Here is a 22,444-nt window from a genome sequence, read left to right as displayed (position 1 = left end):
GAGTCATTGCATACAATTGCTGTTCATTTAAAATCTTCCTTTATTAAAGTATAGTTTTTCCATATACCTTTCCTCTAGTATCACAAAGGAGGAAATTGAAGTCAGTTTCGTGAAATCTCAAATTTAGGATTGTGATTCTCATGCTATAACTATTGTTGATTTGTGCTTCTTACCTAAAATGGAGATAGGGGATAGACAAATGTATGCATTGTTTTATGTCTCTACATAAACATTTGTAGTTTTCTGCTATATATATAAATCCAGAATTACTAAAAATGTTTAAAATAATTTTATAGTTATTATCCAGTCCCACTAAAACTTTTTGAAACTTTTAATTTGATGGGATAGCCAAAGACACAGTAAAGATTAGTTGGAATCAAAAGCTATTAAAGGTGTGGTCAGGTGAAAAGAGAATCAAGACAAGAATAGAGACAGCTAGAAGTAAGAAAACGAAAATGTTTAGAGGGTCTTTCGTGGCTACAAAGGGAACAGAAAGCTACATTGGAGAAAATTAGATAAGGATAGAGGATGATGTGAATATATCTTTTTTTATCATGGCTTTTTTATTGTTGTTCTTTATTGCTGTCTCTATTCCTATCCAGGTAGTTCTCAAAGTATGCTTTGCCCAGATTTCGCTATATTAGTCTAGCTTTTTCACTCTCTTCCATTTATCTTTAGAATTTTAATTCTGCATTTAAAAATTTATTCACACCATAGGCATGACATGGAAAAGTATCTGAATCTCTGTTTATCCTCTCAGCATTCAGTACAGTGAATATTTCATAAGTATTTGAATATTTTTGGAATTAATGCTCTGGGCTAGAGCTTGTTGCATTTTATACTAGACTACCATAGAGTAGATCATATGAAAGTTATGTAGAGTAATTATAATTAGTATCAATGATTATTCTAATGAAATGACATCTCTGACATCACAACCTCCTTTTTTCTTTCTCTCTTTTTTTTAAAGACAGATTCTCACTCTGTCTCCCAGGCTGGAATGCAGTGGTACGATCTTGGCCCACTGAAGCCTCTGCCTCCTGGGTTCAAGCTATTCTCATGCCTCAGCCTCCCAAGTAGCTGGGATTACAGGCGCATGCCACCATGCCCGGCTAATTTTTCTATTTTTAGTAGAGATAGGGTTTCACCATGTTGGCCAGGCTGGTCTCGAACTTGTGGCTCAAGTGATCTGTCCACCTCGGCCTCCCCATATTCTGGGATTACCAGCATGAGCCACCACACTCGGCTAGACATCACAACTTCTTTTTACCTCTTTGTCTATTTCTGTCTCTTTTGCTAGCCTCTCTCCCCTGTCAGACCTCTGATTATGTCATGTACCAGGGGTTTGGTCCTGGGCTTACTTTGTTTTTCCATCTTTTACTCTGTTTGATTTTGTCTAGTTCTGTTGTTTTAAATGCCACACAAATTTATAAATCCAGTTCTTGGCTCTCTGAGCTCCCTCATCTTTTATCAAATGAGTTACTTGATATTTCTATCTGGATGTCTGTTAGAATAACAACTTGACACGTTTAAAATGCAAGTCTTGATTTTCTTACCTGAGCCTATACCTTCCTCAGTTTTCTCCATCTCAGCTAATAAATAGCCCTATCTACCCAGTTACGCAACTCCTAACTTAAGAATCATCCTGTATTTCCCTCATTATTATTGTTCACATTTAATTTATTAGTAAGTTCAATCAGTTCTACCTGCAAAGTATATTTTTTAATTTATCCTCTTTTTTTCATCCTGCTGCTGTCATTGTAGTCTAGTTCTCTGTTTTTTGCCTAGATCACTGTCATAGTTTTCTAACTGGTTTCCCTACTTGCATTTTTATCTCCTTTCACTAAGTATTAGTGATTTTCAAAAATGTAAATCAGGCCAACCACTTTGCTTGTTGAAATTTTTCTATGGATTCTCATTATACCTCAAATAAAAGTATCTTACCCTGATCTACAAAGACATTATAGTATCAACTCGGAGTCCAAAATGTCATCTGAATACCATCAGTTCAAAAGTCTCATTATTTAAATCACTTACATTATGTATGGGTGAGACTCTGGGTGTAATCCATTGTGGTTCAAAATTCCTTTCTATCTGTGGACCTGTGAAAATAGAAACCAAGTTACCCTCCCATGCATTTCTTCAGATCTCATTTCACTAAGTTGTATTTCAATTTTGGTTAAGTCAGTTTTCAGAACTTACATTTTTATGATCAATATTGTTTGCAGTAAAGCCATATTATATCATAATTATATTTCCTTTTTTATATAGTTTTCATCTTAAAATATCCCTTCTTTCAAATTGTAAGCACCCATCTCAACTCCTCATTAACCATGGTTCAGAATCCACTCTGATTTCTCTATCATTCTTATTTTTCTTCTGCTACCACCCTTCCCCCTATATTGAAGTATACGTCTTCTATATCATATATCCCTAGAAAAGATTTTTCTGCTTCCCTAGGAAATAATTAGTCAACATATTGTATTACTCAAGGTACCGTTAGCTGCTGCACCGAACAAACCCCAAACAAATAATGACTCAAACAGGATAGAGGTTTATTTCTCTCTTTTGAGAAGTTTAAATCAGGTATTTCTAGTTGCCATAGAGCACTCCTTCAGCAGTGATTTAGGGATCCAGGCTCCTAGCTTGTGGCTCTGGCATCTTCAGCACATGGCTTTGGAGGTTACTATGTTCATCTTCATTAAGCAGGGAGTGTGGGGAAAAAAGGGGGGAAAGGAAGATTGTGTGTGGGAGATTTTTATGGGATAGGCCTGGAAGCAAAATACATTCCTTAAGATTACCATGTCAATAATTCAGTCACAGGGCTACATCTATAGTAACTTCAAAACAGGCTAGGCAGTGTTAGTGAGACAGTGAGCCCAAGAAGTACAGCAACCTATATTCTGCCATTTATCAATTAATCTACCCTAATATACAGTGCTCACCTTGCCATAGTCTTACATGCTCTATATATGCTAATGGTGACCATCTGGATAAATTTCTTCTAGAGGTAGGTATATAACTTAAAGGTGTGACTTTAGTGAGAAAATTTAAGGCTAGGTAGAAGGGGAGATTGATATGGAAAGATGTAATAGGGTTGTTTTGTTTTGTTGTATTTTGTTTTGGAGGGGAAGGGTTGTGAATCCTCTGATTTTGTGATTGTCATTGTCTCTTAGGACCCTACCCCCCCTTTTTTTTTCATTTCCCCTTCACCACCCAATTGCTGAAGGGCCTTTTCCCTTCTGCCTTTTTTTCTCCTGCAGAAGCTATGTACAAAGACTGCCTAACTACCCTGTTAAGTTATGCTTGAAACTAACTTATGCTGACTGAATTATGCTGAAAGTAACTCAGACGTACTTTCAGAGTTCCTTCCCTGTAGGCTGTGCTGTCATCTACTCAGTTTTGTTAGTGCCGTTGTTAGTATTTTCAGATTTAACATGGACTTTCCTTTCTAACTTTAGCCCCCTTCTCTCTTCTTTCTCTCTGGTAGTTTTTCTCTTCCTTTGTTTACACCAAAGCCTTTCCGTTTTGTTTGGGTGGGGTGGGAGCACGAGAGATTGCACCTTATGATTTGGTAAGTTTTCTGTTTTTACTCGTGTTTGAGATATAAGCATTCTCTGTATTCAGATTATTCTGAGGATATAGTTTTTATGTAGCTTTACCTTTTTTTTTTTTTTTTTGAGTCAGTCTCACTCTTGTCACCCAGGCTGGAGTGCAATGGCGCGATCTTGGCTCGCTGCAATCTCCACCTCCTGCGTTCAGGCGATTCTCCTGCCTCAGCCTCCCAAGTAGCTGGGATTACAGGCATGCACCACCATGCCCGGCTAATTTTTGTATTTTTAGTAGAGACTGGGTTTCACCATGTTGGCCAGGCTTGTCTTGAACTCCCCACTTCAGGTGGTCTACCCACCTCAGCCTCCCAAAGTGCTGGGATTACAGGCATGAACCACCCTGCCCAGCCTGTAGATTTTTTCCTTCTTGTTTTGTAGATTTACTTTTTCCTTCTTGTTGTGTCCAGTTTTGGGGAGGTAAAACTGGGAGACACGGAGTTAGGCAGATTGCATTTTTTTCAGATACTCAGAAATGTCTATGGTATGTTCATGAACAAAAATTTTAATGTTAATTTAGTCTAACTTCTTAATATTTTTTCTTTTCATTCTTTTCTCTTTCTCCCCCTCCTTCTTTCTTTCTCACTGTCTTTCTAGTGCTTTTTGAGATGTTTTGGGGAAATCCTTCCTTACCCCTAAGATCATAGCAATTCTGTTACTTCACGAGGCTTAGTCTTGCTTTTTATATTTATGTTATTAATCCATCTGAAATTGATTTTTTATATGGTTAAGAACCTAATTTCATTCTTTTAATGGTTAAATAGTAGTTCCAGCACAATTTACTAAGTATTCCAAACATTTCCCACTGATAGGCAGTGCCACCTCTGCTACCTCTGTCGAGTTTTTATCAAGGTGGTCTATTTCTGTTCCATTAATCAATTTACCTATTCCCTAACAGTGTGTCACTATCTTAATTATTAAAGTGTTGTGATTCTTGTTATCTATTAGGACAAATTCTTCTTATTTTTCTTCTTCAGTAATGTAGTAACTACTTCTGGGCCTTTGATTTTCCATATAAAGTTTAGAATCAGCTTGTCAAGTTCCTTAAAAAGCCTTTTTGGAATTTTAATAGGAATTACATTGCATCTCTAGATCTATGTGGAGACGATATCTTTAAAATACTGAGATTTCTTATTCTTGAACGTGGTGTATCTTTGCATTTGTTTAATGCCTTTCAATAAGGTTTTGAAAATTCCTCTATAATGATCTTGCATTTTTTTTAGATTTATGTTTAGATACCTTATATTTTTTGTTGCTATACTAAATGAAATTTGTTAAGAGAAATGCAATTAACTTTTCTAAATTAGTGTTATATGTAGCTATGTTGCTAAACTATTTAACTATTTCCATAGATATTTTGGGTTTTCTCAGGAGACAGTTATATCATCTTCAAATAATAACAGTTTTTTAATCTTTTCTAGTTATACTTTTTATTTCTTTGGCAGCTTCTTCGGGAAAATAAACAAAATAGAACTAAAAGGATACTCTATAATCCTCTTCCAACTGCTTGACTAAGCATGATCTTATAAATGGACAATAACAAGTGTTGGTGAGGATGTGGAGGAATTGGAACTCCCACCTATTGCTGGGAATGTAAAATGGTACAGCAACTTTAGAAAACAATTATAAAGTTCCTAAAAAAAAACAGAGTTACCATATAATCCAGCAATTATACTCCTAGGCCTATACCCAAGAAAATTGAAAACATGTGTTTATACAAAAATTTGTAGATGAATATTCACAGCAAGATTATTCTTTTTTTAAATTTTTTTTATAATTTTTTTTTTGAGACAGAGTCTCACTCTGTCACCCAGGCTGGAGTGCAGTGGCGTGATCTCAGCTCACTGCAACCTCTGCCTTCTGGGTTCAAGGGATTCTCATGCCTCAGCCTCCTGAGTAGCTGGGACTACAGGTGCGTGCCACCACACCCAGCAAATTTTTTGTATTTTTAGTAGAGACAGGGTTTCACCACATTGGCCAGGCTGGTCTCAAACTCCCGAGCTCAGGCAATCCACCTGCCTTGGCCTCCTGAAGTGTTAAGATTATAGGCGTGAGCCACCACACCTGGCCTGGCAACGTTATTCTTAATAGCCAAAAGGGAAACAACCTAAATATCCATCAACTGATGAATGAATTAAATAAAATGTGGCATATTGACACAATGGAATATTATTCATCCACCAGAAGAAATGAATTATTGATACAAGCTACAACATTGATGAACCTTACAAACAGAGAAAGAAACCAGACATAAAAATTGTTTCACTGACAAACAGTGAAAGAAACCAGACACAAAAGGCCACATATCATATATATAAGATTTCATTCATATGAAATGTGTGGAATAGACAAATCTATAGAGACAGAACATAGGTTAGTAGTTGCCAGGGCTAGGGGAGGGGAGAATAGGTAGTTACTACTAATAGGTATGGGTTTTTCTGGGGAGTGATGAAAATATTCTGAAATTAGATAGTGGTTGCACAACTCTATGAATATATTACAGAACACTGAATTATGCACTTTGGTGAATGTTGTGGCATATGTGTTTTATCTCAATAAAAAAAGCGTCTGCTTACATAGTGTGTTTTGTTCTTAACCAGCTCCTCTTTTTATGCAAAAGTTTCCATTACCTGAAATTCTATTCCTTTGATATTTATTACTTTAGATTTTTTATGTCTTTATGAACCTAAATTAAAATAATGATATGCCTGAGACAGGTGAATGTGTGTACTAATATATGTTAATATGTCCAAGTCATATAACCTGGAGGGTGTTTTGTAGTTTTTATTTTTTTTTTTTATTTTTATTTATTTTTTTTATTTATTTTTTTTAATTTATTTTTTTATTATACTTTAGGGTTTTAGGGTACATGTGCACAATGTGCAGGTTTGTTACATATGTATCCATGTGCCATGTTGATTTCCTGCACCCATGGGTGTTTTGTAGTTTTATGGCACAGGACTCTCTATTGTCCCGGCCTGTTGGCATTTGTATATACTAAATCTATCTTTGTGGCATTACTTTATTGGGTATTCACAAATCAACATGTAATATACCAGTATGAATGATGATCTGTTTTTGGAAATTGTAGAAAAAAGTCTCTGTAGTGGTTAGAGAATAGGAGATGATCGGTGGTTAACTTTGTTTTTTCAATTTAGGAAAAATAAATATATGCCTTTTTTTAAACATTGAAAATAAAAATGACTTTACTGAATCCATTGGGAAGATGTATAGAATGTTTAAATTTATTACCTTCAATGTTTTTCCTTGACTAGAAGGAAATCACTTAAACCACTAAAATATAAATATCTGAGCATACTTGAGAAATAGTAGCAAAAAACAGCTTTCCAGTCTTTTCTCCCATTTGAATCAAAGATTGTCTTGAAGCTAGGTTGGCCACCTGTGGTTTTTTGAATGCTGCTCATCACTAGTCTAGGTGACTTTTACAATTTCTTTCAAATATGATCCGAAATAATAACTTAAACCTCATCAATTAACATCTTAAAGTGAGTAATTGTAACTCATCTGAGAGCAAAGGCTTGTATGATTGTTGAGATAGGATGTGCATGGCAGTGGTAGGTTTACAAATTATGGGGCTACAATAGATATCCTGTATCTGTTCATTTCTGATAGTTTCTTATCCTAATACACAACTGTATTAGAATAATACACTTACAAGAGAGTACAAGGTGTGAGAGATGAAAATTTGGAGACAATAGGTAGATTACAGTTACTAGAGCTAGGGGAGAGGCTGAACTTGGTGCTGCTTTTCCAAACTTATGGCAATTAAGGGAATGTTTCTGCATGTGCTGTTCTTTTCCTTTGAGTTGGCTGATGTCACTTTATGGACAAACGGAAATCCAGTTAGGTGTTTATATTTTACTGTCTACACCCTCGGATTCTCCCTTTTTGCTGGGTAGACAGATTTGTTCTTTCTTTCTCTTCCCCCTCAAGTGCATCGTGGGCTCTTCCCTCTTTTGGTGGTGTTTTAGTTATTTCTTTTGGGAACATAGTAGAAAAGTGTCTGAAATGTAGGTGACAATTTTTCGTGTAGAATTTGTGAAGGTGTAGAACTATACTCTGACTTTTGGGGGCTGGGATAGGTACAAATTTCTTGCTTAGTGACCAAACTTGACTTTCAAGCCTTTTATAGTTCTAATTGTCCAGAGTAGAAGAACAATAAAGTAACTTTTCTTTTTTCTAGTATTTATTAGAGCTAGTATTTAGTAGAAAGAGTACATGATTACGAAATAAGGAGATATGGATTAAATTTCCCAATTTGCTTCATCCAGGCTGGGTAACTAAAGTCATTAAGTTCTTTTGAGTCTCAGTTTCCCCCTCTCTAAAATGGTGACATTATTAAGGCTATCTGTGCTAATCTCACAAGACTTCTCTGAGGATCAAATGAAATAAAGTGTATGAAACCCTTTGTAGTCAGTAAATTGGTATGTACATATTTTATTATTATCTTACTGAAGAAGGTAGGGACAGTCTTGGAACTTGTAGACTCTTATTAGAGATGAATCAGATGTATTTTTTTTTGTATGAATTCTGGAAGGCATGACCTGATTGTTACTATTGTTTATTCTTTCAGTGGTTTGACACTCAGGACTTGGAACGTATGAGACCTACCTACTGAGTTACTAATGTTAGCCTTCTAAAATGTTTCTATGATTCATTTAAATAATGGCATATGTCTGTAGGAAACAGTTTGCTGATTTCTGAACAAGGAAGTGGCTCCTAGTATGAAAAATTCTGACCATGAATCTTTGGGTGTTGGCATATAAGCAGACCTCCATCTTCAATTTCTGTGCAAATCCAGTAAAATAATTTTTCTCCTATTGTTAGATCAACATGCAAATTCTAAAATGAGAAATTCTAAAAATTATATAAAAATTATAATTGTCTTACTTTTCTTTCTTGTGTCTAAACAGTATGTAATGAATAAAGTGCTCTTTTTCTCTGTATAATTTAGTTTTAATTATTTTAAAAAATATTGTCATAATATGATTCTCTTATTTACGCCATTTTCATTTTTTCTGGTTCTTAGGGCAGGTATCTTTTTTTTTTTGATATAGCTCAGTGACTTCTAGACACTACTGCTAAGGGATATTCTTGAATTGAGGAGACTAATAGATTTTTGTAACTGCCCTGTTGGGGTACACTGTAAACTTTTTTTTTTTCTTTAACCTGGCTCAAGAAATTTCAATTAGGTTGTGAATTTATAGAGCCTCAGTAGTAGCAGAGAATAGGGCTTTAGCTACTATAATTAACATGACAGTTTCATTTACAATTTAGTAGAAGGTGGAGATCATGGAGCTATATTTTCTTTGATTCATTCTCAGCTTCTTTGAACTTCTTAATGAGAGGTTTATGTGCACCCAGAGGGAGGGAGCCTACCGCATTGACTCATGCTTGTTATTTTTAGTTTTATATTCCAAATTCAGGCTGTCATAAATTAACATATACACTAAGAGTAAAGCAGACCCCCAGTCTTTGAAGGGGAATGAAGTTCAAGAGATAAGGGGAAAGATTATATTATGGAGGTCATAGGAGTACAAGAATCTAGAGTAATCCAAATAAAAATGGAGAGCAAATGGGTGGTGAAGACTATGAGAGCCCATCCTGTACCTCCCTAAGTTCTGCTTTTCTCTGAAATACCCATCTAAAAGTGTCATTTTCTTCTTCCCTTATTTCTTCCTCTAATGGCTGTATGAGTTGGAGTTTTACGAGTGTAAAACTAAGGTGTTTACAGAGTGATGTCTGTGGACCAACTTCAGAAATTTAAAGCCTATTTCAGTTTTTCCTAACCCGTCTGCATTGTTCAGTTGAGTTATGGACTCTTTAATAAATCACATTGAAACAGAGCAGAAGTTCATTTATTGCTACCGGAACAGAAAGACTAGAATGTTGTTTATCTGCCTGGCCCTTGGTTCAAGGGAGGTGGTCTAGGCATTCTTTTACTCAGAATAGACATTGTAGTTGAGATGCCCAGGGTGTGTGTTAAAAAGAAAATCTTTTTTTATTCTTGAGAGAAGAGGAATAGAGATGGATTGCTGAGATGGTCCTGACAGAATTGGTGTCATACATACCATCCACTATAGTTTCTTTGGTAAGGGTCCAGGTATTATACAAAATGTCCCATTGCCAATTTAGTTTAGATATCTCTCTCCTAAGGTCTTTTCCATTGGAAGGAGAGTAGGGAATAGGGAAATTTTCTTGTTTTATCAACCTATTTCATACTAAGACTTAGGCAGAGGAATGGGATATATAGTAAGTAATTTTGGCTTATGTATTTATTTTACCTAAATGAAATATATATGTAAAAATATGTATGGCTGGGATCTTTTGATCAATAAAATTAATTTTCTGGTTATTTATTCTGGCCTGTCATCTTTTTCATGAGGAGGAAAAATATCTACAGAGGACAGTTTTCATACATCAACTGAAATATGACTCATCTTTTCTACATTTCAACCCAGTTAGATAAACACAAACCTTTAAGAAATACATCTACAAAATGAGAGTGATGGATCTGATGAAATGACAGATTTGGTGATGATTTCCTCAAAGAATTGGTTGTTCACATCAGTGCATCTTTAATTACTGTAAAATATGGGCTTCTTTAAACATGTAAGTGTTTACATCCACTTGTAATTTATTTCAGTCAGAGGTGTGAGGGAAGGATCCAGCTTTATATTAATCTCTAACCGATCAGCCAGCTATACAATACCAATTACTGGATAATTCATTTTCCCTGACAATTTGCAATACTACTGTTTTCATATGCTAAGTTGTTATGCACGCTTGGGTCAGTGATATGGTTTGGCTCTGTGTCCCCACTTGAATCTCATCTTGAATTGTAATCCCCATTATCCCCACATGTCTAGGGAGGGACCAGGTGGGAGGTGATTGGATCATGGGGGCAGGTTCTCCCATGCCGTTCTTGTGTTAGTGAGTGAGTTCTCACGAGAGCTGATGGTTTTATAAGAGTTCACCAGTTCCCCTTCTCTCCCACCTGCTGCTGTGTAAGATGTGCCTGCTTCCCCTTCTGCAATGATTATAAGTTTCCTGAGGCCTTCCCAGCCATGTGGAACTGTGAGTCAATTAAACTTCCTTTCTTTATAAATTATCCAGTCTTGGGCAGTTCTTTATAGCAGTGTGAAAATGGACTAATACAGTCAGTTTCTGTAGTTAAGATTTTTTTCTTTCTATTCATCTGTATGTGTTTTCTGGAACCACTATTACACTGCTTTTATTATTGAGGCTTTTGTTACCTAGTAGAAAAGGGTTTCTTGCATTAGTGTTCATTTTAAACATTTTCTGGTTATTCCCTCATGTGTATTTTTTGATGAACTTTGGAATAAAGTATCCTCTCCTACAATTTATATTCCAAAAGAATCCTTTTTCCCAGAAAGAATCCTAATGCAATTGAGTTTCCCTGTGCTCTCTCCCTGTCATGAGGGGTCACACAGAGCACACTTCCCTCAGCAGTGAAAATGCAGCAACATGTATACCATTTTCCTGCCTAGGAAAGTCCATTAGAGACTCAGCCCAAGGTTTTCACTGAGGGCTTGCCATGTAAGCACCCTCTGCCTAGCTTGCAAAAAAAAATGCAGATTTCCCAAAGGAATATACGAGTTCAGCATAAACCATAGTATTTATACAAACAGTCTAGGCACAATAAACTACTTTTATCAATTAATGTTGACCGGGACCACTCTGAGGGTCAAGTTCCCAGATGCCAGCCAAGGGTCAACCTTATAAGCAGGCTTTTCTAAGGATAGCAGTCTCAGGTCTGCCATGTTCACTTTTTTTCTGTACAGAAGGTCAATGCCAAAGAAGGGCATGTTTTGACAAAGTCTATTTTAAAATAAAATTTTAGACTCAAGAGGTACATGTTCATGTTTGTTACATGGATATATTAATATACTGTGTAATGCTGAAATCTGGGCTTCTGTTGGATCCATCACCCAAAGAGTAAACAGAATACTCAATAGTTATTCAACCCTTGTCCCCGTCCCTCTCTCTTCTCTTTTAGAGTCCCCGTGTCTATTGTTTCCATCTTTATGCCTGTGTGTACTCAGTGAGAACAAGTGATATTTGATTTTCTGTTTCTCTGTTAATTCACTTAGGATGATGGCCTCCAGTTACATCTATATTGCTGCAAAGGACATGATTTCATCTCTTTTGTGGCTGCATAGTATTCCATGACATATATGTACCACATTTTCTTTATCCAGTCAATCGTTGATGGGCACCTAGTTGATTCCATGTCTTTGCTATTGTGAATAGCACTGGGATAAACATATAAGTGCATGTATCTTTTTGGTAGAACAGTTTGTTTTCCTTTGGGCATATACCCAGTAATGAGATGGCTGGGTTGAATGGTAGTACTATTTTTAGTTCTTTGAGAAATCTCCAGACTGCTTTCCACAGGGACTGAACTAATTCACAGTCCATCAACAGTCCGTAAGCATTCCCTAAGGAAGACATTTTAAGTTAGTTTTTATATATGATGTGAGATACATATCAAAGTTCACCTGGTATGGATATCTAATTGTTTCAGCCTCATTTTTTGAAAAAACTATCCTTTCCCTGAAATGCCTTTGTCCTTTTGTATCAAATCAATAGATTATATATTTATCGGTTTATTTTTGAACTGTTTTCTTTTTTCTTTTTTTTTTTTTTTTTGTAAGATAGGGTCTTACTCTGTGGCCAGGCTGGAGTACAGTGGCGCCATCTTGGCTCACTGCAACCTCCGCCTCCTGGATTCAAATGATTCTTCTGCCTCAGCCTCCCGAGTAGCTGGGACTACAGGTGCGTGCCCACCACATCCAGCTAATTTTGTTATTTTTAGTAGAGACAGGGTTTCACCATCTTGGCCAGGGTGGTCTCGATCGCTTGATCTCATGATCTGCCTGCCTTGGCCTCCCAAAGTGCTGAGATTACAGGCGTGAGCCACCGCGCCCGTCCTATTTTTGAACTTTATCCTGTTCCATTGATCTATTTGTTTGCCTTGTTGCCAGTACCAAAGTGTCTTGATTACTATAGCTTTATAACGATTCTTGAAGTGCAAGTCTATACATTTTATTTGTTTTCAGATTCATTCGTTCTTCCAGATCCTTTGCATGTCTGTGTGAATTTTAGTTTCAGTTTATCAATTTCTACAAAATAGCATGGTGGAATTTTGGACAGGACTGTGTTAGAAAAAAACACCTGTGGATAAGCTGGAGAAAATTGACATTTATTTTAATATTATTGAGTCTACAAATCCATGAACCTAGTGTATATTTCTATTTAGTTCTTCTTTAATTTTCTTTAGATATATTTTGTAATTTTCAGTGTATAAGTCTTAAACATTTTATCAGATATATCCCTGAGCATTTCATATTTTTTAATGTTGTAAATAGAAATTTTAAATTTACATTTTTAGTGGTTCATTGATACTATATAGGAATATAGTATGTTTTATACATTATTTTGTATGCTGCAACCTTGCTAAATGCACTCGTTAGTTCTAGTAGCTTATTTTATAGATTCTAAAGAAATATTTATGTAGATGACCGTGTCTATGAATAATGACAGTTTTACTTCTTCCTTTCCTATCTGGATGCCTTTTCTTTCTTTTTCCTGCCTTATTTCACTGACTAGAACTTCTGGTACAATGTTAAATAGAAGTAGTGAGAATGAGTATCTTTGCCTTGTTGGTGATCTCAAGGGAAAGCATTTAGGATGATCTCAAGGGAAGAGCATTCAGTCTTTTGCCAGTAAGTATGATGTTAGATGTTTTTGCCTGGGTAAGGAACTTCCTTTTTGTTCCTAGTTTTCTGAAAGTTTAGAAGGAATGATTGTTGGAATTTTTCCAAGAAAATGCTTTTTCTGTATCTACTGATATCACACGATTTTAAAACTTTTTTTAGTTTGTTTATATGATGAATCACATGTTAAACCAACCTTACATGTATGTGATAAATTCCACTTGTTCATGGTGGATTATCCTTTTACTATATTGTCAGATTGAATTTGCTAAAAATTTGTTAAGACTTTTCGTGTGTCAGTAGGTATGCTGGTTTATTTTCTTTTCTTTTCATGCCTCTTTCTAGTTTTAGTATCAGGATGATACTGGCCTGAGAGAATGAATTGGGAAGTATTCCCTTCTCTTGAATTTTGTGAGAGAGTTTATATATAGTTGGTATTATTTCTTTCTTAAATGTTTGGTACAGTTCACTAGAGAAGCCACCTAGGCCTTGGTGGCATAAACCTTTATGGGAAGGTTTTTAACTGCAGACTTAATTTTTAAAAAAATATATAGGCCTCTTTAGGTTATCTATTTATTCTTGAGTGAGCTTTTATTATTTCTGACTTTCAGGGAATTTGTTCATTTCATCTAAGTTGTTGGATTTATTTGTCTGAAGTTGTTAATAATCTTTTTTATCCTATTAATATCTGTAGACTCTAATAAAGATAATCTATTTCATTTCTGATAGTGATAATTTCTGTCATCTCTATTTTTTCACTGATCATTATAGGTAAAAGTTTATTGGTTTTCTTGGTGTTAAAGAGTCAGGTTTTTGTTTCATTGATTTTGCCTATTGTGTGTCTGCTTTCTAGTTAATTGATTTCTGTTCTGATCTTTTTTTTTTTTGAGACAGCATCTCGCTCTTTTGCCCAGGGCGGAGTGCAGTGGCGCTACCTCGGCTCACTGCAAGCTCCGCCTCCCAGGTTCATGCCATTTTCCTGCCTCAGCCTCCCGAGTAGCTGGGACTACAGGCGCCCGCCACCGCGCCCAGCTTATTTTTTGTATTTTTTTTAGTAGAGACGGGGTTTCACCGTGTTAGCCAGGATGGTCTCGATCTCCTGACCTCATGATGCACCCGCCTCAGCCTCCCAAAGTGCTGGGATTACAGGCGTGAGCCACCGTGCCCAGCCTCTGATCTTTATTATTTCCTCTCTTCTGCTAACTTAGGGTTTTATTAGCTCTTCTTTTTCTGGTTTAAGATGTTTTTCAACTCTGTCAAGTAGCACATATCATGTAATGCTCACTCTAGAATTCTGAAATTAAATTCATAGATAACATTACCTGCTCCTACACTAAATTTTTTAAAAAAATCAGTATATTGAACTAACTATAATATAACTGAGGAATAAAAGGAAAGGGATTTATAATGCAATGATAGCTATTTCAGTATGTAAACAATCAGGTGAGACTGTACTATGGCAAGAAACAGTAACACACTCAGGTGCTTACATCTATGCATAAGTTCACTGGGACTATGACAGAATGTAGCCTGATCTTAGGTCATTGATTGAGACCTTGTTTTCTAAAATAGACATTGAGTGCTATACATAGTCCTATACTGACATATCGCTATTGACCAGAGTTCATAGTTTTACATTAGGGGTCACTCTTGGTGTTCTGCAGTATAAGGGTTTTAACAAATGTATAATGACGTGTATCCATCATTATAGTATCATATGGAGTAGTTTCATCATCCTAAAAATCCTCTATGCTCTGCATATTCATCCCTTTCCCACCTCTACCCAACCCTTGGCAGCCACTGAATTTTGTACTGTCTCCATAGTTTTTTTTTTCTTTTCCAGAATGTCATATAGTTGGAAACATACAGTATGTAGGCTTTTCAGATTGGGTTCTTTTACTTAGTAATATGGATTTAAGATTCCTTCATGTCTTTTCATGGTTTAGTAGCTCATTTCCTTTTTAAAAAAAAAAAAAATTTAAACATTTATTGTAGATTCAGGGGATACATGTGCAGGTTTGTTAAATGGGTAATTTGTGTGATGGTGAGGTTTAGGGTACCATTGATGCCACCACCCAGGTAGTGAACATAGTATCCAGTAGGTAGCTTTTCAACCATTGCCTCCCTTTCTTCCTCCCAACTCTTATAGTCCCCAGTGTCTTTTGTTCTCGTCTTTATGTCCCTATGTACCCAGTGTTTAGCTCCCACTTATAAGTGAGAATATGTGGTATTTGGTGTTCTGTTTCTGTGTTAGTTCACTTAGGATAATGGCCTCTAGCTGCATCCATGTTGCTGTAGAGGACATGATTTCATTATTTTTTATGGCTGTGTAGTATTCCATGGCATTTATGGACACATTTTCTTTCTTCAGTCCACTGTTGATGGGCACCTAGGTTGATTCCATGTCTTTGCTATTGTGAATAATGCTGTGGTGAACATATGTGTGCATATGCCTTTTTTGGGAGAATGATTTATTTTCTTTTGGAGATACCTGGTAATGGGATTGCTGCATCGAATGGTAGCTCTGTTTCAAGTTATCTGAGAAATCTCAGAGTTGCTTTCCATGGTGGCTAAACTAATTTACATTACCATCAACAGTGTATAAGTGTTCCCCTTTTTCTGCAGCCTTACCAGCATTTGCTAATTTTTTACTTTTTAATAATAGCCATTCTGACTAGTGTGAAATGGTATCTCATTGGGGGTTGTTTTTTCTTTCTTTCTGTTTTTTTGAAATGGAGTCTTGCTCTGTTGCCCAGGCTGGAGTGCAGTGGCATGATCTCGGCTCACTGCAACCTCCGCCTCCTGGGTTCAAGTGATTCTCCTTCCTCAGCCTCCCAAGTAGCTGGGACTACAGGTGCGTGCCACCACACTGGGCTAATTTTTTGTATTTTTAGTGTAGATGGGGTTTCACCGTGTTAACCAGGATGGTCTCGATCTCCTGATCCACCCGTCTTGGCCTCCCAAAGTACTGGGATTACCGGCCTGAGCCACCGTGCCTGGCCCTCATTGTGGTTCTTATTTTCATTTCTCTCATGATTAGTGATATTGACCATTTTTTCATGTTTGTTGGCTGCTTGTATGTCTTCTTTTGAGAAGTTTCTGTTTATGTCTTTGCTCACTTTTTAATGGGATTGTTTTTTGTTTGTTGAATTGTTTATTCCTTATAGATTCTGGATGTTAGACCTTTGTCAGATACATAGTTTGCAAATATGCAAATATTTTCTCCCATTCTGCAGGCTGGCTGTTCATTGTGTTGATTACTTCTTTTACTGTGCAGAAGCTTTTTAGTTTATGTAGTCCCATTTGTCTATTTTTGCTTTTGTTGCATTTGCTTTGGGGGTCTCAGTCATGAATTCTTTGCCTAGACCAATGTCCAGAGGAGGTTTTCCTATATTTTCTTTTAGAATTTTTATAGCTTCAGAATTTACATTTAAGTCTTTAATCCATCTTGAGTTAATTTTTGTATATAGTGAGAGATGGGGTCCAATTTCATTCCGCATATGTAATCCAGTTTTTCCAGCATCATTTATGAATAGGGTGTCCTTTCCCCAGTGTATGTTTTTGTTAACTTTGTCAAAGATCAGTTGGCTGTAGGTACGTACCTTTATTTCTGGGTTGTCTGTTCTGTCCTGTTGGTCTATGTGTCTGTTTTTGTATCAATACCATGCTGTTCTGGTTACTATAGCCTTATGCCATTTAGTTTAAAGTCGGGTAATGTGATGCATCCAGCTTTATTCTTTTTGCTTAGGATGGCTTTCACAATTTGGGCTCTTTTTTGGTTCCATATGAATTTTAGAATAGTTTTTTTTTTTCTTTCTAATTCTGTGAAGAATCACATTGGTAGTTTGGTAGGAATAGCATTCAATCTACAGATTGCTTTGGGCAGTACGGCTTTTTTTTTTTTTTTTTTTTGAGGCAAAGTCTCACTCTTGCCCAGGCTGGAGTACAATGGCACAGTCTCGGCTCACTGCAACCTCCGCCTCCCAGGTTCAAGCCATTCTCCTGCCCTCAGCCTCCCGTACTGGGATTACAGGTCTGTGCCACCACGCCCAGCTAGTTTTTGTATTTTTAGTAGAGACGGGGTTTCACCATGTTGGCCAGGCTGGTCTCAAACTCCTGACATCAGGTGATCCACCCACCTTGGCCTCCAAAAGTGCTGGGATTACAGGTGTGAGCCACTGTACCCGGGGCAGTATGGCCATTTTAGTGATACTTACTCTCCAGTCCATGAGCATGGAATGTTTTTCTGTTTGTATCATCTATGATTTCTTTCAGCAGTGTTTGGTAGTTCTCTTTGAGGAGATCATTCACCTCCTTGATTAGATGTATTCCTAGATATTTCTTTTTTTGTGTGGCTATTACAAAAGAGATTGTTCTTGGCCTGGCTCTCAGCTTAAACATTATAAGTTTATAGAAATGCTACTGATTTTTGTACTTTGATTTTGTATCTTGAAACTTTACTGAAGTCATTTATCAGTTCTGGGAGTGTTTTCATGGAGTCTTTAGGGTTTTCTCGGTATAGCATCATATCATCATTAAAAAGTGACAGTCTGACTTCCTTTTGTCCTATAGGGATACCTTTCTTTTCTTTCTCTTGCCTGATTGCTCTAGGTAGGACTTCCAGTATTATGTTGAATAAGAGTGGTGAGAGTAGACATCCTTGTCTTATTCCAGTTCTCAAGGGGAATTGCTCCAGCTTTTGTCCATTCAGTATAATATTGGCTATGGGTTTGTCATAGATGGGTCTTATTATTTTGAGGTATGTTCCTTTTGCTGCCTAGTTTGTTGAGGGTTTTTTTTTTTTTTTTTTTTTTTTGAGACGGAGTCTTTCTCTGTCCCCCAGGCTGGAGTGCAGTGGCGCGATCTCGGCTCACTGCAAGCTCCGCCTCCTGGGTTCACGCCATTCTCCTGCCTCAGCCTCCCAAGTAGCTGGGACTACAGGCGCCTGCCAACACGCCCGGCTAATTTTTTGTATTTTTAGTAGAGACGGGGTTTCACCGTGTTAGCCAGGATGGTCTTGATCTCCTGACCTTGTGATCCGCCCGCCTCGGCCTCCCAAAGTGCTGGGATTACAGGCTTGAGCCACCGCGCCCGGCCTGTCGAGGGTTTTTATCACAAAGGGATGTTGGATTTTATCAAAAGCTTCTTCCGTGTTGATTGAGATGATTATGTGATTTTTGTTCTTGACTCAGTTTATGCAGTGAATCACATTTATTGATTTATGTATGTTGGACCAACCTTGCATCCCAGGAATGAAGGCTACTTGATCATGGCAGATTAACTTTTTGGTATGTTGCTGAATTTGACTTGCTAATATTTTGTTGAGAATTTTTGTGTCTATGTTCATCAGGGATATTGGCCTGAAGTTTTCTTTTTTTGTTGTATTTTTGCCAAGTTTTGGTATGAGGGTGATGCTGGCTTCATAGAATAAGTTAGGGAGGAGTCCTTCCTCCTTGTTTTTCTGGAATACATTCAGTACGATTGGCACCAGTTCTTCTTTATGCGTCTGTTAGAATTTGGCTGTGAATCCATCTGGTGCAGGGCTTTTTTTGGTTGTAGGGTTTTTATTATTGATTCAATTTTGGAACTTGATATTGGTCTGTTCAAGGTTTCAGTTTCTTCTTGAGACAATCTTGGGAGGTTGTATGTTTCCAGGGATTTATCCATTTCCTCTACATTTTCTAGTTTTATGTGCATAGAGATAGATATTCATAGTAGTCTCTGAGGATCTTTTATATTTCTATATAATTGGTTATAATGTATGGATCATCTCACTTTTTTCTTTTTTAATCTAGTGGCCTATCAATGTTGTTTATCGTTTCAAAGAACCAACTTTTGGTTTCATTGATTCTTGGTATGGATTTGGGGTCTCAGTTTCCTTCAGTTCTACTCTGATTTTTAGTTATTTCTTTTTTTCTGCTGCCTTTCAGGTGAGTTTGTTCTTGTTTTTCTAGTTCTTCTAGGTGTGATGTTAGATCATGAAGATTTTTCTATTTTAGGTAGGTGTATAGCACTATGAACTTTCCTCTTAATACTGCTTTTGCTGCATCCCAGAGATTTTTGTATGTTGTGTCTCTGTTTTCATTTATTTTAAAGATTTTTAAAATTTCTGCCTTAGTTTTATTGTTTACCCCAAAGTCACTCAGTAGCAAGTTGTTTAATTTCCATGAAATTGTGTGGTTTTGAGAGATCTTCTTGGTATTGATTTCTGTTTTTATTTCACTATGATCTGAACGTATGGTGGGAATGATTTCAGTTTTTTGAATTTATTGAGACTTGAATTATGGCTGAGCATGTGGTCTATCTTAGAGTGTGTTCTGTGTGCAAACGAGAAGAATGTATATTCTGTGGTTGATGGGTACAATATTCTGTAGATGGTTATTAGGTTCAGTTGGTCAAGTATCAAACTTGACCAGTCAAGAGACTGTCAAGAAATTCTTTGTTGGTTTTCTGCCATGAAATTCTTTGTTGGTTTTCTGCCACGATGATCTGTCTCATGCTGTCAGTGGGGTATCAAAGTCCCTCACTATTATTGTGTGGCTAAGTCTTTTCATAGGTCTAGAAGAATTTGTTTTATGAATCTGAGTGCATCAGTGTTGGGTGTGTGTGTATTTGGACGCTTTATCATTATGTAATGCATTTCTCTGTCCTTTTTTATTGTTGTTGGTTTAAAGTATGTTTTATCTGATATAAGAATAGTGACTCCAGCTCTTTTTTTTTTTCTGTTTGTGTGATCTTTCATTTCATTTCATTTTTTTTATTATACTTTAAGTTTTAGGGTACATGTGCACAACGTGCAGGTTAGTTACATATGTATACGTATGTGCCATATTGGTGTGCTGCACCCATTAACTCGTCTTTTAACATTTGGTATATCTCCTAATGCTATCCCTCCCCTCTCCCCCCACCCCACAACAGGCCCTGGTGTGTGATGTTCCCCTTCCTGTGTCCATGTGTTCTCATTGTTCAATTCCCACCTATGAGTGAGAATATGCGGTGTTTGGTTTTTTGTCCTTGTGATAGTTTGCTGAGAATGATGGTTTCCAGCTTCATCCATGTCCCTACAAAGGACATGAACTCATCATTTTTTATGGCTGCATAGTATTCCATGGTGTATATGTGCCACATTTTCTTTTTCTTTTTTTTTTTTTTTTTTTTGAGATGGAGTCTCGCTCTGTCACCCAGGCTGGAGTGCAGTGGCACAATCTCGGCTCACTGCAAGCTCCGCCTCCCAGGTTCACGCCATTCTCCTGCCTCAGCCTCTCCGAGTAGCTGGGACTACAGGCGCCTGCCACCACGCCCAGCTAATTTTTTGTATCTTTAGTAGAGACGGGGTTTCACCATGGTCTTGATCTCCTGACCTCGTGATCCGCCTGCCTCGGCCTCCCAAAGTGCTGGGATTACAAGCGTGAGCCACCGCGCCCAGCTGTGCCACATTTTCTTAATCCACTCTATCATTGTTGGACATTTGGGTTGGTTCCAAGTCTTTGCTATTGTGAATAGTGCCGCAATAAACATACGTGTGCATGTGTCTTTATAGCAGCATGATTTATAATCCTTTGAGTATATACCCAGTAATGGGATGGCTGGGTCAAATGGTATTTCTAGTTCTAGATCCCTGAGGAATCGCCACACTGACTTCCACAATGGTTGAACTAGTTTACAGTCCCACCGACAGTGTAAAAATGTTCCTATTTCTCCACATCCTCTCCAGCGCCTGTTGTTTCCTGACTTTTTAATGATCACCATTCTAAGTGGTGTGAGATGGTATCTCATTGTGGTTTTAATTTGCATTTCTCTGATGGCCAGTGATGATGAGCATTTTTTCATGTGTCTTTTGGCTGCATAAATGTCTTCTTTTGAGAAGTGTCTGTTCATATCCTTCGCCCACTTTTTGATGGGGTTGTTTTTTTCTTGTAAATTTGTTTGAGTTCATTGTAGATTCTGGATATTAGCCCTTTGTCAGATAAGTAGATTGAAAAAATTTTCTCCCATTTTGTAGGTTGCCTGTTCACTCTGATAGTAGTTTCTTTTGCTGTGCAGAAGCTCCTTAGTTTAATTAGGTCCCATTTGTCAATTTTGGCTTTTGTTGCCATTGCTTTTGGTGTTTTAGACATGAAGTCCTTGCCCATGCCTATGTCCTGAATGGTATTGCCTAGGTTGTCTTCTAGGGTTTTTATGGTTTCAGGTCTAACATTTAAGTCTTCAATCCATCTTGAATTAATTTTTGTATAAGGTGTAAGGATGGGATCCAGTTTCAGCTTTCTACATATGGCTAGCCAGTTTTCCCAGCACCATTTATTAAATAGGGAATCGTTTCCCCATTTCTTGTTTTTGTCAGGTTTGTCAAAGATCAGATGGCTGTAGGTATGCAGCATTATTTCTGAGGGCTCTGTTCTATTCCATTGGTCTATATCTCTGTTTTGGTATGAGTACTATGCTGTTTTGGTTACTGTAGCCTTGTAGTATAGTTTGAAGTCAGGTAGCATGATGCCTCCAGCTTTGTTCTTTTGGCTTAGGATTGACTTGGCAATGCGGGCTCTTTTTTGGTTCCATATGAACTTTAGTTTTTTCCAATTCTGTGAAGAAAGTCATTGGTAGCTTGATGGGGATGGCACTGAATCTATAAATTACCTTGAGCAGTATGGCCATTTTCATGATATTGATTCTTCCTACCCATGAGCATGGAATGTTCTTCCATTTGTTTGTATCCTCTTTTATTTCATTGAGCAGTGGTTTGTAGTTCTCCTTGAAGAGGTCCTTCATGTCCCTTGTAAGTTGGATTCCTAGGTATTTTATTCTCTTTGAAGCATTTGTGGATGGGAGTTCACTCATGATTCGGCTCTCTGTTTGTCTGTTATTGGTGTATAAGAATGCTTGTGATTTTTGCACATTGATTTTGTATCCTGAGACTTTGCTGAAGTTGCCTGTCAGCTTAAGGAGATTTTGGGCTGAGACAGTGGGGTTTTCTAGATATACAATCACGTCATCTGCAAACAGGGACTATTTGACTTCCTCTTTTCCTAATTGAATACCCTTTATTTCCTTCTCCTGTCTGATTGCCCTGGCCAGAAC

The 22,444-nt window shown here is 37.2% G+C and overlaps 1 protein-coding gene across 3 annotated transcripts in view; it reads left to right on the top strand.

Annotated features, from left to right (window-relative positions):
* SYT14 (synaptotagmin 14) overlaps nucleotides 1-22,444 on the top strand; it is a 241,003-nt gene that overhangs the window by 15,481 nt on the left and 203,078 nt on the right. The gene's annotated exons all lie outside the window — the stretch shown is intronic.

Source organism: Nomascus leucogenys, chromosome 5 (assembly GCF_006542625.1).
Source record: "Nomascus leucogenys isolate Asia chromosome 5, Asia_NLE_v1, whole genome shotgun sequence".
Classification (NCBI taxonomy): Eukaryota; Metazoa; Chordata; class Mammalia; order Primates; family Hylobatidae; genus Nomascus; species Nomascus leucogenys.
The sequence above is the reverse complement of the archived record's forward strand: the minus strand, read 5'-3'. Positions and strand labels throughout refer to the sequence as shown.